The sequence below is a fragment of the Diceros bicornis genome, chromosome 4, assembly GCF_020826845.1.
Source record: "Diceros bicornis minor isolate mBicDic1 chromosome 4, mDicBic1.mat.cur, whole genome shotgun sequence".
In the NCBI taxonomy this organism is placed as follows: Eukaryota; Metazoa; Chordata; class Mammalia; order Perissodactyla; family Rhinocerotidae; genus Diceros; species Diceros bicornis.
In genome coordinates, this window is record NC_080743.1 from 91265955 (window position 1) to 91281273 (window position 15319).

General features: G+C 40.7%; 1 long non-coding RNA gene across 1 annotated transcript in view; it reads right to left on the minus strand.

Annotated features, from left to right (window-relative positions):
• The window catches only part of LOC131404869 (uncharacterized), an 83168-nt gene extending 82090 nt beyond the window's left edge, over nt 1-1078 (minus strand). The window contains exon 1 of the long non-coding RNA XR_009219860.1: nt 959-1078. This is a non-coding gene — a long non-coding RNA (uncharacterized LOC131404869). The remainder of the gene's footprint in view (nt 1-958) is intronic.
• Between the last annotated feature and the right edge of the window lie 14241 nt (nt 1079-15319).

The window sequence follows — 15319 nt, forward strand, 5'->3', positions numbered from 1 at the left end:
ATCTGAAATTTCACTACCCTAGTTTCCTAAAGCAACTTATTGCCCTAAGAAAATGCCCAGGCAAAGTCAGAGCATCCACTTGTATTAGGGATTAGTTGACGGCTACCTGAGAGCAGGAGGGGGCCAGGGTGGGGGAGGAGAGCAGATGAGGAGCCAAAGAAAAGGAACAGAGGACACAAGAGTGGAATAAAGCAGCCACAGCTGAGGCCAGCCCCACAGATGACTGTCCTGGAGGAGAAAGAAGAGGACAAGGCTGTGTTGAAAGCCAGCCCAGTATGCACCAGAGCTACAGTCTACGGACAGTCTGGTTCCAGTCCATTCCCCTACTCCCACCCCACCCTGGGACGTAGAATCAGGACCAGAGAGATCTCAGCAGCCACCACAGAGATGCTTAATAGCACTCTTTCTGATGTGTGGGGTGAGGACTCCTCACTGAGCTCCCGTATTTATCAAAACTCCTCCCAGGACACCACACTTGTGGTTGAGGCCTGCTGGGTTCAGGCATTAGCCCCCCAAAAGGCATGCTTCAATAGCACAGATGATGACTTCTAGGGAGGGGGCTCCTGCCCGGCTTCTAAGGAGCTGTGGGCTTCAGTTTTGTTGAGTGGGGTGTCTGGGGCCAGAGGTGAACTGCTCAAGGGACAGAGAGGCTGAGCACTGCCACCCGCACCATCCCCTACCTTCCCCCACATGGGCTCAGAGACTTAGCCCCACTTCTACATAAATGTGAAACAAATGCTTGAAGAATATTCATTTGGAAAGGCAATTATTCTGGACGCCCACATGTCTCAACTCAGCCTTGCCCTCAAATTTGCACAGAAGCTCCACAGAGGACAGAGTGTCTATTTCTGCCCCTCGGAATGGACCTGAAACTTCCCCCAATAGAAACGAGAAGGCCCCCGCCCTGCCCCCATCCCTACCCCACCCCAGGAGGGTGAGCCAGGAGCTGGGCACTCACCTTTCCCCAGCACTCTCCAGTGGCCTGGACTGTGAGAACAGCTTCTCACTCTCAGCCCTGATTCTGTCTGGTGCTATAGGGGGCAAAGGGCTCACAGCCACCTTCAAAGCCACTGACCTGTCCGAGCTCCTGACCTATGAAAAGAAGAGGAACAGAAATGATCACATTCACACTCAGTCTTCAGCTCTTCCTTGCACCCAGGGGCGCAGACAAATTTGCAATTCATTAAGCCAGTTGTTTTCACTCTGGTGGTGTCCTATGGACTGTGACAGATGCACTGGGGCACTGGACCCACTCTGCTGCCATTTTCCCCATCAAGGCATGATATTGCACACCAAAAGCAAGACAGTGCCTCCTCACATAGCACCCGCTGCCAAAGAGAACCCTGCAGGACGAAGAGGAAGACCATGCCCTTCAATGCAGCTTCTCGTCTGCACCACCCAGGCATTCCTGACCTAGAGCATTCATTCACTCATTCGTTCCCTTGTTCATGCAGTCATTTATTCACTCACTCAGCAAAGAGTCATTCAACACCTATGCCTGCCTGCACTGTGCAGGGAACTGGTAGAAAGCCATGGCGGCTGGAGCACAGACTGTGGTGAGGGGGTAACAGAGATGCAGCTGGGAAGGAGGGCGGGACCTAATCAGACAGGGCCTTGTAAACCAGGCATGAATTCTAAGCTATTGTAAGAGTGGTGGGAAGCCACAGGAGGATTCTAAACAGGAGAGTGGGATGATCATATATGCATTTAAAAGAGGTGGCTGCGGGTGTTGTGCAAATGGTGAGGGGAGGCACAAGATTTGGGGGGAAATTCAGGAGTGGTTCAGATGAGAAATAGAATCACTTGGGCTCAGGTGGTTTTAGTGCAGCTAGGGAGACAGATTTGTCAAGTGATATTTAGGAGGTAAATTGACAGAACTTGAACATGTGGATGAGGGACAACGAGGTCACAGGATTCTGGATGGCACAACTGGATGGGCAGCGGCCACCAGGAAGGGAAGAGATACCGGATGAGAGCCAAAGGCAGGAACTCCATTTTGAACATCAGCTAGAGGTGCTCTGAGATATCCAAGCAAGAGGGCAGCTGCACCTGTAGGACTGAAGTTCAAGGAGAGGTCCAAGCTAGAGTTATTTGGGGATCACATACACGACTGGCTTCACGGGTGTGTGACCTACACAGTCACACAGGGCCGTAGGCTTGGTTTAACGCTCCACTGTCACCATCTTGAAATTTTTGAACAAGAGGCCCCACATTTTTATTTTGCACAAAGCCCAGCAAATTGTGTAGCTGATCCTGAAATATAACATAATAGAAACAAGGATACTGATAGTAATTGAAGCTATAGACATAAATTCATTCCACAAATATGTATTGAGCACTCAATGTGTTCCAAGCATTGTTCTATGCACTGAGGATATAGTAGAGAATAAAAGACACAAAAATACCTGCCCTTGTGAGCCTTATTTAATAGTAGGTGGAGAAACCAACAAACAAGATAAATTAGTGTAACATAGAGTGTGTGAGATTGGTGATAAGCCTCTGAAGATAAATAAATAACGGGGGATGTATTAGTCTGCTAGGGCTGCTATAACAAAATGTCACAGTCTGTGTGGCTTAAACAACAGAAATTTATTTTCTCACAGTTCTGTAGGCTAGAACTTCAAGATCAAGGTGCCAGAAAATTCAATTTCTGGTGAGGCCTCTCTTCCTGGCTTGCAGACTGCCACCTTCTCGCTGCGTCCTCACGTGGCATTTTCTCTGTGTGCACAGGGCAGCGTGGGGGGAGAGAAAGAGAGGGCTCTGGTGTCTCTTCTTATAAGAGTACTAATCCTGTTGGATCACAGCCCCACTCTTATGACCTCATTTAACCTTAGTTACCTCTTTAAGGGTCCTATCTCCAAACACAGTCACACTGTGGGTGAGGGCTTCAGCATATGAATTTGAGGGGGGAATGCGCTTCAGTCCATGACAAGGGGTAGGGAGTGTTGGGGGTATAGCAGAAGCTATCAGCTCTCCACCTGTGTCGGCTCAACCCGCCTCTGAGGTCATCAGCTTCCGCGACTGTTCGCATTCACGCTAACATTTTACCTCGAACTCCACTGCTTTTCTACATAAGTGTTAAGGAACTAATGCCCCCAGCAGCAATCCTCAAGTAAATAGGGAAAGGAGATGATGGATATACCCAAGCTTCCTTGCTCCTGAGCCAGACAATTCTGAGATGTGTGTTCTACATAGTTGCTCAGGGGATCTCCTGGTGCCCACAGCAATGAGCCACTTATAAGTGCTCTTCTTACTGTCTTTCATCCCTTCCTTTTTCAGTTCTCTGCTACCTCACTAGGCTTCCTGAGAGCACCTCCTAAAAAACTGCTTGCACTCAAAGCCTCGTGGTCTGCTCTTGGGAGAACCCAAATTAAGACAGGGGTTTTCAATTTAAAATATATACATAAGGCCTCAGAAAGCCTCAGTGAGAAAGTGACATTAGAATAATGTCCCACGAAGAAGGTAGAGGAGCAAGCCACAGGGGTATCTGGAGCTGAAGTGTTCCCGGCAGAGAGAACAGCAAGTACAAAGACCTCGAGGTGGAGCTAGCTCCAGTGCTAGGTGCACCAGCGAGGCTGGTAAGGGGCTGGGGCAGGGGAGCAGGAAATGAGATCAGCTCGGTAATGGGAGGCCACCGTAGAGAGCAGCGCTGGCCAAGAGACAGAGGATGCGAGCCACATGCTCGCAATTTTCTACTTTCTACAAGCCACGTTAAAACAGGTAAAATTGTCTTAATAATATATTTTATTTATTCCAATATATCCAAAATACTATTTTTCAACACGTAATCAGTATAAAAGAAATTGTTGGAAAGATATTAGATTCTTTTTTTTATACTGTATCTTCAAATTCTGGTATATATTTTACACTTACAGCACATCTCAATTTGGACGCTAAATTTCCATCAGACATACTTAACCGGTGTTATGGGCTGAATTGTGTTCCCCTAAAATTCATATGTTGAAGCCCTAATCCCTAGGCTTCAGAATGTGATTGTATTGGGAGATAGGGCCGTTAAAGAGGTAATTAAGATAAAATGAGGTCATATGGGTGGGCCCTAATCCAATAAGACCAGTGTCCTCACAAGAGGAGGAGGTTAGGATGCAGGCACACACAGAGGGAAGATCATGTGACGAAACCAGAAGACAGCCATCTACAAGCCAAGGAGAGAGGCTTCAGAAGAAACCAACCCTGTGACACCTTGATCTCAGACTTCTAGCATCCAGAACTGTGAGAAAATAATTTCTGTTGTTTAAACCACGGTCTGTGGTACTTCGTTATGGCAGCGCCAGCAAACTAATAAACCTATATTTAGATTTCTAAATCCGAAACTGTATAAAATTCACAGTTGGAAAAGCAGATACATGCACGCAAGTTGTTCCAAACACACTTAAAAGTTCCTCATTTGCTGAAGCTCCATTTCAAGTGCTCAATAACCTCATGTAGTTAGTAGCTACCATGCTGAACAGCCTAGATACAGAGAGTTATGGACCATAATAACAACTTTGGCTTTTACTGTAAATGAAATAGAAAGACATTAGAGATTTTTGAGCATAAAAATGATATAATCATTGGCTTCTGTGCTAAGAATAGGGTAGGGGGAAGTATGGAAGCAGAAAGTCTGATAAGGGAGCTAAGACAATAACTGAGCAAGAGATGATGATGGCTTGGACCAGGGGAGTAGCAATGAAGGTGGTGAGAAGTGGTCTGTTTCTGGATATATTTTGAAGGAATACCAAATTATGAAGGATTTCCTGATGGACTGTATGTGGGATGTTAAGAGTCCAGTATGACTCCAAGGTTCCCCCTAACTTGGAATTTTTTATGAGTTTTATTTTAATTGAGATATAACTTACATACCAGAAAATTTGCCTTTTTAAAGTATACAACTCAGTGGTTTTTATTATATTCACAAAGTTGCACAACAGTCCACTATCTAATTCTGAAATTTTTCATCACCCTAAAAAGTAATGCCACACCCATTAGCAGTTATTCCCAATTTCCCCCTCCTCCAGCCTCTGGCAACCGCGAATCTACTTTGTGTCTCCATGGACTTGCCTATTCTGGACATTTCATATAAATGGAATCACATGATATGTGGCCTTTGTATTTGACTTCTCTGACTTAGCATAATATTTTCAATGTTCGTTCATATTGTAGCATGTTTCAGTACTTCACTCCTTGTTATGGCTGGATAATATTCCATTGTATAGATATACCACATTTTTGTTTATCCATTCATCAATTGATGGATTTATGGCTTGTTTCCACTTTTTGGTTATTATAAATAATGCTACTATGAGCATTCATGTACAAGTTTTTTGTATGGAGATATGTTTTTGTTTCTCTTAGGAACATACATGGGAATGGAATTGCTGGGTCATATGGTAGCTCTAAGTTTCACTTAGAGTTAACTGTATTTCCAAAGCAGTTGCACCATTTTGTACCACCAGCAATGTATGAGGCTTCCATCTCTCTACATACTCACCAGTTCTTGCTGTCTCATCTTTTTTATTATAGCCATTGTAATAGGCATAAAGTGGTATCTCATTGTGGAAATTTACATTTCCCTAATGAGTAAGGATGTTGAGTATCTTTTCATGTGCTTATTGCCACTCGTATATCTTCTTTGGAGAAATGCCTATTAAATCTTTTGCCCAGTTTTTAGTTATTTGTCTTTTTATTGCTAAGTTGTAAGTTCTTTATATCCTCCGCATACTAATCCCTTATCACATATGTTATTTGCAAATGTTTTCTATCATTCCATGGGTTGTCGTTTCACTTTCTTGAGAGTGTCCTTTGAAGCACGGAAGTTTTTAAGTTTGATGACGTTCAATTTATCTATTTTTTTTTTTAATTTTTTTTGTCTTTTGATTTTTTGTTTATTGCAGTAACATTGGTTTATAACATTGTATAAATTTCAGGTGTACATCATTATACTTCTATTTCTGCATAGATTACATCATGTTCACCACCCAAATACTAATTACAACCCATCACCACACACATATGCCAAATTATCCCTTTTGCCCTCCTCCCTCCCCCCCAGCCCCTCTGGTAACCACCAATCCAATCTCTGTCTTTATGTGTTTGTTTATTGTTGTTATTATCTACAACTTAATGAAGGAAATCATACCGTATTTGACCTTCTCCCTCTGACTTATTTCACTTTGCATAATACCCTCAATGTCCATCCACGGTGAAACAAATGGCTGGATTTCATCGTTTCTTATGGCTGAGTAGTATTCCATTGTGTATATATACCACATCTTCTTTATCCATTCGTCCCTTAATGGGCACTTAGGTTGCTTCCAAGTCTTGGCTATTGTGAATAACGCTGCAATGAACACAGGGGTGCATGTATCTTTACGCATTGGTGTTTTCAAGTTCTTTGGATAAATACCCAGCAGTGGAATAGCTGGATCGTATGGTAGTTCTATCCTTGATTTTTTGAGGAATCTCCATACTGTTTTCCATAGTGGCTGCACCAGTGCACTCCCACCAGCAGTGTATGAGAGTTCCCTTCTCTCCACATCCTCTCCAACATATGTTGTCTCCTGTCTTGTTAATTACAGCCATTCTGACGGGTGTGAGGTGATATCTCATTGTAGTTTTGATTTGCATTTCCCTGATAGTTAATGATTTTGAACATCTTTTCATGTGTCTGTTGGCCATCTGTAAATCTTCTTTGGGGAAATGTCTGTTCAGGACTTTTGCCCATTTTTTAATTGGGTTGTTAGTTTTTTTGTTGTTGAGATGCATGAGATCTTTATATATTTTGGAGATTAAGCCCTTATCAGATGTATGGTTTGCAAATATCTTCTCCCAATTGTTAGGGTGTCTTTTTGTTTTGTTGATGGTTTCCTTTGCTGTGCAGAAGCTTTTTAGTTTGATGTAGTCCCATTTGTTTATTTTTTCTATTGTTTCTCTTGCCCGGTCAGACATGGTGCTTGAAAATATGTTGCTAAGACCAATGTCGAAGAGCGTACTGCCTATGTTTTCTTCTAGAAGTTTCATAGTTTCAGGTCTTACATTCAAGTCTTTAATCCATTTTGAGTTAATTTTTGTGTATGGTGAAAGGTAAGGGTCTGCTTTCATTTCTTTGCCTGTGGCTATCCAGTTTTCCCACCATTTGTTGAAGAGACTTTCTTTTCTCCATTGTATGTTCTTGGCTCCTTTGTCAAAGATTAGCTGTCCATAGATGTGTGGGTTTATTTCCGGGCTTTCGCTTCTATTTCCTTGATCCGTGTTTCTGTTTTTGTGCCAGTACCATGCTGTTTTGGTTACTACAGCTTTGTAGTACATTTTGAAATCAGGGAGTGTGATACCTCCAGCTTTGTTCTTTTTTCTCAGGATTCCTTTAGCTATTCAGGGTATTTTGTTGTTCCATATAAATTTTAGGATTCTTTGTTCTATTTCTGTGAGAAATGTTGTTGGAACTTTGATAGGGATTGCATTGAATCTATAGATGGCTTTAGGAAGTATGAACATCTTAACTATGTTAATTCTTCCAATCCAAGAGCATGGAATATCTTTCCATTTCTTTGTGTCTTCTTCGATTTCTTTCAGCAATGTTTTATAGTTTTCGGTGTACAGATCTTTCACCTCTTTGGTTAAGTTTATTCCTAGGTATTTTATTCTTTTTGTTGCAATTGTAAATGGGGTTGTATTATTAATTTCTCTTTCTGCTACTTCGTTGTTAGTGTATAGAAATGCAGCTGATTTTTGTATGTTGATTTTGTATCCTGCAACTTTACCATATTCGTTTATTACTTCTAAAAGTTTTCCGGTGGATTCTTTAGGGTTTTCTATATATAAAATCCTGTCATCTGCAAATAGTGACAGTTTCACTTCTTCCTTTCCAATTTGGATCCCTTTTATTTCTTTCTCTTGCCTGATTGCTCTGGCTAGGACTTCCAGTACTATGTTAAATAGGAGTGGTGACAGTGGGCATCCTTGTCTGTTCCTGTTCTTAGAGGGATAGGTTTCAGTTTTTCACCATTGAGGATGATATTAACTGTGGGTTTATCATATATGGCCTTTATTATGTTCAGGTACTTTCCTTCTATACCCATTTTATTCGGAGTTTTTATCATAAATGGATGCTGTATCTTGTCAAATGCTTTCTCTGCATCTATTGAGATGATCATGTGATTTTTATTCTTCATTTTATTAATGTGGTGTATTACGTTGATTGAATTGCGAATGTTGAACCATCCCTGCATACCTGGAATAAATCCCAATTAATCATGGTGTATAATCTTTTTAATGTATTGTTGTATGCGATTTGCTAGTATTTTGTTGAGGATTTTCGCATCGATGTTCATCAGTGATATTGGCCTGTAATTTTCTTCTTTTTGTGTTGTCCTTGTCTGGTTTTGGTATCAGGGTAATGTCGGCTTCATAGAATGAGTTAGGGAGCTTCCCTCCCTCCTCAATTTTTTGGAAGAGTTTGAGAAGGAAGGTATTAAGTCTTCTTTGAATGTTTGGTAGAATTCACCAGGGTAGCCGTCTGGTCCTGGACTTTTATTTTTGGGGAGGTTTGTGATTACTGTTTCGATCTCCTTACTGGTGATTGGTCTATTCAAATTCTCTACTTCTTCTTGATCCAGTTTTGGAAGGTTGTATGATTCTTAGAATTTATCCATTTCCTCTGGATTGTCGAATTGGTTGGCATATAGCTTTTTATAGCATTCTCTTATAATCTTTTGTATTTCTGAGGTGTCTGTTGTAATTTCTCCTCTTTCATTTCTGATTTTACTTATTAGTGCCTTCTCTCTTTTTTTCTTGGTGAGTCTAGCTAAAGGTTTATCAATTTTGTTTATCTTTTCAAAGAACCAGCTCTTGGTTTTATTAATTTTTTCTATTGTTTTTTTAGTCTCTATTTCATTTATTTCTGCTCTGATTTTTATTATTTCCCTTCTTCTACTGATTTTGGGCTTTGTTTGTTCTTCTTTTTCCAGTTCCTTTAGGTGCATTGTTAGATTGTTTATTTGAGATTTTTCTTATTTGTTGAGATAGGCCTGTATTGCTATAAACTTCCCTCTTAGAACTGCTTTTGCTGTATCCCATAAATTCTGGCATGTCGTATATTCATTTTCATTTGTCTCCAGGTATTTTTTGATTTCTTCTTTGATTTCTTTGTTGACCCAGTCATTGTTCAGTAGCATTTTGTTTAATCTCCACGTATTTGTGGCTTTTCTGAATTTCTTCCTATAGTTGATTTCCAGTTCCATACCGTTGTGGTCAGAAAAGATGCTTGGTATTATTTCAATCTTCTTAAATTTATGGAGACTTGTTTTGTGGCCTAATATGTGATCAATCCTGGAGAATGTTCCATGTGCATTTGAAAAGAACGTGTATTCTTCGGTTTTTGGATGGAATGCTCTGTATTCCATCTAGGTCCATCTGTTCTAGTGTGTCGTTTAAGGCCAATGTTTCCTGATTGATCTTCTGTTTGGATGATCTATCCACTGGTGTAAGTGGAGTGTTCAAGTCCCCTAGTATTATTGTGTTACTGTCTATTTCTGTTTTTATGTCTGTTAATAATTGCTTTATATATTTAGGTGCACCTACATTGGGTGCGTAGATATTTACAAGTGTTATATCCTCTTGTTGGATTGTTCCCTTGATCATTATGTAATGCCCTTCTTTGTCTCTTTTTACAGTTTTTGTTTTCAAGTCTATTTTGTCTGATATGAGTACTGCTACCCCAGCTTTCTTTTCATTGCCATTTCTGTGAAGTATCTCTTTCCATCCCTTCACTTTCAGTTTGTTAACGTCTTTAGGTCTGAAGTGTGTCTCTTGTATGCAGCATATATATGGGTCTTGTTTTTTATCCAATCAGCCACCCTATGCCTTTTAATTGGAGCATTTAGTCCATTGACGTTTAAAGTAGCTATTGATAAGTATGTACTTACTGCCATTTTTTAACTTAGTTTTCTCAGTGTTTCAGTAGTCCTTCTCTGTTCCTTTCTTCTTCTACACAGAATTGATGGTCTCATTAGTTTGACCTCTGTCTGAAAGCTCTACTCTTTAACTCCCCTCCTCCCTCCTTTTATGTTTTTGTTATCATATATAACCTCTTTTTTGTGCATTTGTATCCATTACCCTCTTATCATGGAAATAGGTAATTTTTCCTAATTGTGGTCTTCTCTTTTCCCCTTAAATCAGTCCCTTTAACATTTCTTGTCGCACTGGTTTCTTGGTGACAAACTCCTTTAATTTTTGCTTGTCTGGGAAATTTTTGATCTCTCCTTCCATTTTGAATGATAACATTGCTGGGTAGAGTATTCTTGGCTGTAAATTTTTTCCTTTTAGCACTTTAAATATATCATGCCATTCTCTTCTGGCCTGTAAGGTTTCTGCTGAGAAGTCAGCTGATAGCCTTATGGGGTTTCCTTTGTATGTAACTTGACTTTCTCTTGCGGCTTTTAGGATTCTCTCTTTATCTTTAATTCTGGACATTTTGATTATGATGTGTCTTGGTGTGGGCCTCTTTGGGTTTATCTTGTTTGGGGCTCTCTGTGCTTCCTGTATCTGGATGTCTGTTTCCTTCCTTAGGTTAGGGAAGTTTTCATCTGTTACTTCTTGAAATAGATTCTCTGCCCCCTTGTCTCACTCTTCTCCTTCCGGGACACCTATAACACAGATGTTAGTGGGCTTGATGTTGTACCAGAGGTCCCTTAGACTGTCCTCACTCTTTTTAATTCTTTTCTCTTTTACCTGTTCAGCTTGGGTAATTTCTTCTAGTCTTTCATTCAGCTTGCAGATCCGTTCTTCTGTATCCTCTACTCTGCTTTTGAGTCCCTCTAGTGAATTTTTCATTTCCAGTATTGTATTCTTCATTTCTGATTGGTTCTTTTTTGTATCTTCCATTTCTTTGTTGACATTCTCACTGAGTTCATCTATTCTTCTCCCCAGATCAGTGAGCATCCTTAACACTCTTAGTTTCAACTCTCTGTTGGGTAGGTTGCTCATTTCTGTTTCAGTTAGTTCCTTTTCTGGAGTTTTGTCCTGTTCCCTTATTTGGAATGTATTCCTTTGCCTCTTCATTTTGCCTCTTTCCCTGGGCTTGTGTCTATGTATTAGGTAGGTCAGCTACGTCTCCTGCTCTCGGATAGGTGACCTTATATAAGTGATGCCTTAGGAGGCCTGCAGTGTGCTTCCCTCAGTTCTCAATGTTCCAGGGGTGACCCCTATGTGGGCTATGTTGTCTTTCTGTTGTGGCCTGTTTGCTCTCCCTGTATGCAGCCAGGGAGGCTGAATTATGCTCCTGGTCAGCTGTTGTAATGCTCAGCTGTTTGTAGTTGTTGTGGGCCCTTCAGTCTCTTTATCAGGTGTGCGGAGCCCCAGCACAGTTGGCTGCAAGTTCTAGTACCACATTTGTGTTGCAGTATTTCTTTTAAGTGAGTAGGCCCCCAGCGAGGCAGGTTGTTAGGCTCAGGGGCTTACAATTGCTATAAGCCTCTAGCCTTTATGTCTCTTGTCAGCTCTCTGAGGATTGCAGCTGGGTGGGGCTGGCCTCAAGCACAGGAGCACACAATTGTTTCAGGCTTTGGAAGGTGGGGCAAATCCCCTATGTGGGTCTTTGAGAAGCACAAGTCTTCTGCAGCTGACAAGCCCTGCTGCCCACAGGTCCACGCACACAGTCAACACAGTCCTGCCCCGTGTGTGTGCCCTGACCTCCTGAGGTGGACCCAGTCTCTCCATGGCGAGAGCCCCAACACTCCACCACCACCCCACACTCTCCACCAACTCCTTGTGCACGCCCTACCCCACTGAAGTGGGCTCGGTTACTAGGCTGCAGAGAATCCATTCACCAATCTATGCAGGCCCACAAGTTGCCTGAGGTTTTGTTGTTGGGTGGGGCCAGTCTCTAGGGTGGGCTGCCTGCCCTGGCTGAGCTGGATTAAATCAGTGCTCTAGTGGGTGGGGCAGACCTGGGCTAGCAGGCCCCAGGGAGAACTCCAATGGCCTCTGTGTCAGCACGCCCACACCAGGCCACAACAATGGCTGCCGCCAATGTCCCAGTCCCTGGAGAGGTCTCACCTCTCACCGAGATGCACTCAGGGCCTATTAGGTGAGTCTCTTTTCATCAAAGCACTGTGCACCTTTCTTCTTGGTGTTTTTAGGTTGCTTTCTGAACGGGGTGATTTTGCGCGTGGGCCCTTTAAGAGCCGGTTTTAATTTCTTTGTGAACCAGCTTTTCTGGGGGTACTCCCCAATGTTTTAGTAGCAGGCAAAGTCACATATTCTGCCACTCACCTCGATTGTGCTGGGTCCATAAAATGCCCACAGCAGGGGTGCTCCCCGGCTCAGGGCCATGCTCCTCCAGGGAGGGCTGCATACCTGTGGGCTGCTCCTGGGCGGCTATGAAGCTGGCAGCTTGTGAAGGCGGCGTTTTTTCTCTCTAGAAGTGAGTTTCTGCCTCTTCCACCTCAATTAGGATTGTCCTTTGTTGTAGGAGTTCCTCTTATCCAGTTTTCAGTTCTGTGTCAGGCGTAATTTTTCCACGAGTAGATGTAAATTGGCTATGTCCGCGGGAGGAGGTGAGTTCAGAGTCTGCTTATGCCGCCATCTTGCCTTCTCTACCAATTTATCTATTTTACCTTGGTTGCTTGTACTTTTGGTATTGGATTTTTTCAAATGCTTTTTCTGCAACCATTGAGATGATACTGCGGTTTTTGTCCTTTATTCTATTACTATGGTGTACTCTAACCCTCTATTCATGGGTTAAATCCTATGTGGCCATAGTGTATGTCAATCTTTTATATGTTTCTGGATTCACTTTGCTAGAATTGTGTTGAGAATTTTTGTATGTATATTCATAAGGGATATTGGTCTGTAGTTTTTTTCTTGAGATGGCTTTGTTAGTGTTGGTATAGGATAATATTAGACTCATAGAATGAGTTGGGAAGTGTTTCCTCCTCTTTTTGTTTTGAAAGAGTTTGTAAAGAACTGATGTTAATTCTTCTTTAAACAGTAGAATTTACCAGTGAAGCTATTTGGGCCTGGCATTTTCTTTCTGGGAAGGTTTTTTATAACTCATTCAATTTCTATACTTGTTATAGGTCTATATTTCTATTTCTTTTTGAGTCAGTTTCAGTAGTTTGTGTGTTTGTAGGAATTTGTCTATTCTATCTAGGCTATCAAATTTGTTGGTATACAATTACTTACAGTATCGTTCTATAATCCTTTTTATTTTCCTAAGGTCAGAAGAGATGTCCCTTCTTTCATTCCTGATTTTAGTAACTCGAATCTTCTCTCTCTCTTCCTTTTTTTTTGTTTGGTGGGGGGGTCACTCTAGCTAAAATTTGTCAATATTGTTGCTCTTTTCAAAAAAGAAAATTTGGTTTCATTGATTTTTCTGTTTTTTTTTTTTTTATTCTGTGTTTCATTTATTTCTGCTTTAGTCTTTATTCCTTCCTTCTTTCTACTGTCTTTGGGTTTTATGTGCCCTTCTTTTTCTAGTGTTTTAAGGTGAAGTTTAAGTTATTAATTTGAGATCTTTCACATTGTTTAGTATAGGTATTTACAGCTATAAATTTCCCTCTAAACACTACTTTAGCTACATCCTGTAAATTCTGATATACTGTGTTTTCATTTTCATTAACCTCACAGTATTTTCTAATTTCCCTTGTGATCACTTCTTTAAACTATTGATTATTTAGAACTGTGTTGTTTAATTTTCATGTATAGGTGAATTTCCCAAATTGCCTTCTGTCACTGATTTCCACTGTATTCAGAAAATATATTTTGTATGATTTAAATCCTTTAAAATTTATTAAGACTTGTTTTATGGCCTAATTGAGGCCTATCCTAGATAATGTTCTGCAGAATATTCCATGTGCACTTGAGATAAATGTGTATTCTGCTGGTTTGGGGTGACATGTTCTATGGATGTCTGTTAAGTCTAGCTGGTTAATAGTGTTGTCAAGTCTTCTCTTTCTTTCTTGATCTTCTTTCAACAGTTCTACCCACTACTGAAAATGTGGTATTGAATTCTACAGTACCGTTTTTGAATTGTCTATTTCTTCCTACAATTCTGTTAGTTTTTGCATTAAGTTTTTGGGCTTTATTGTTAGGTGCATATATGTTTATGATTGCTCTATCTTCTTGATGGATTGAAACTTTTATCATGATAAAATGGCTTTATTTGTCTCTGGTAACAATTTTGTCTCTTTAGATTACTATTTGTATGATATAGCTTTTCATCTTTTTACTTTCAGCTTATTTGTGTCTTTGAATCTAAAATGTGTCTCTTGTAGACTGCATATAGTTGGATCATGTTTTTTATCCATTCTATCAATTTCTGCCTTTTGATTAGTGGTTAATCTATTTATATTTAATGTAATTACTAATAAGGTAGGACTTACTTCTGCCATTTTATTCTTTTCTATATGTCTTATATCGTTTTCCTCCTCTATTAATCTATTACTGCTTTCTTTTATGTTAAATAAATATTTTCTAATGTACTATCTTAATTTCTTTTCATTTCTTATACCATATTTTTTTGTCTTTTTTTTATGGTTTCCCTGAGGATTGTAGTGAACACCTGGGGCACTCCAACTTTTAGAGGTTGAAGAAAAAAGGAGCCTGAAAAGGAGAAAGTACTGACAAAAGAGGAAAACCCAGGAGAGTGGTGGCCTGAAAGCCAAGTAAAGAAAATATTCAAGGAAGAGGGAGTGATCAACTGTGTTGAATACTGCTGAGAGGGGAGATAGGATGAGAAGCTCATTAGTAACCTTGACAAAGACAGTTTGGAGGACGGGTGGTAGTGATGTGAAAGCCTGACCAGAATGAGTGAAACCTCTAGGGTAAAATAGGGGGTCTATTTCAAGGGAAACCTAAAAGAAGTCAGATTGCAAAAGGAAGAGCCATTTCAGATTCCTTGCTTCTTCTTTCCTTAAAAAGTCAAATCAAATGGAAGAAATAATGCATATGTATAGAAGATTAGATGGATTTCAGTAGTCTGAGTTCTCTCTTCCTTGTCTGAGAAGCAGAGTCATATACCTCTGCAAATGTTTTAGGCATTTCATTTCAGAGTATATAATAGTTTGAGAAAACTATTTGTAAGGTCCTGTAAGTATACAGTTGGCTTGGCCACACGTCCACCTAGGGAACTGGAAGCCAGGAAATCAGAATACCTGCTAATTCAAGGAAACCATAATATCTTGTATAAAGAAAAATCACTCCTGTGTGTCTCCTTTATTCTCACACTAGTACCACACTACTTCTGACACCAGATGTGTGGGGGGGTTTCCCACACCAAACAATTCTGTGACACCAGCTGGGTGTCCTACCATTTAACTCAGTT